Source organism: Prunus dulcis, unplaced genomic scaffold, assembly GCF_902201215.1.
Source record: "Prunus dulcis unplaced genomic scaffold, ALMONDv2, whole genome shotgun sequence".
Taxonomy (NCBI): domain Eukaryota; kingdom Viridiplantae; phylum Streptophyta; class Magnoliopsida; order Rosales; family Rosaceae; genus Prunus; species Prunus dulcis.
In genome coordinates, this window is record NW_023010151.1 from 27,372 (window position 1) to 28,247 (window position 876).

The window sequence follows — 876 nt, forward strand, 5'->3', positions numbered from 1 at the left end:
CATATTTCTTGAGTGCAACCAACTGATTACATGACTTTAGCATATATAGCATGACAGGACCCGACCCAATTTCCACTTTGAAATTCGAGCCAAGTCCTGTGCGTGTCCGACACCTGGCGAATGTCGGGCACAATTGACCTTTTTGCCCTCTTACTTCAATTTCTCTTTAATATTCCCTTAGACTTCTGCCGAAAATTCGGCAGAGTTTCCCCTGTATTTTGACCAGTCCCAAAATTTTCACCTGTAAACGATCTCAAAAATTTCCACCCAACTGCCAGAATAGAATAAACCAAAATTTGCCAGATTCAAATTTTCCCAAAAACTCGATATCAGAGCCATTTTCTAAAGTTCACGGGGTTTCAGGAAAAATTTCTACAACTTTACCCGACTTTGAAGCGTGGAGGTTAAGAGAGGCCCGGTGGTGGATCCTATGCACTTCTACAACCTGGGGGCGAAAAACAAGTTTTAAACTGTGAGTGGACAAAAAGTGAGATTCTTAAAATCAAGCTAGAATATAATACCCCCATTTTGAAATAACTAGGGATATTTATATATCAAAAATTTAACTATATCACCAGATAAAAGATTCTACCAGCATGAATTAGTATACTAATGAAGAAACTTACATAATCGATCTGATATAAAGATATTACTGCCTGGAAGAATCAAAGAACTGGTATACTGAATAAAAATACCAAAAATACACCTGTGCAATCACTGAGAAACCAATATAAAATGCCTGAAAATCATCCTTGAATAAAAGAAAGCTCAAAATCCTTTAAAACTTCGCTCGAATGAATTTACTAATAAAAATGAGTAAACAATATCTGCAGTAAAAGCTTTAAAATCCTTTAAAACTGCCACCTAATTGTACCC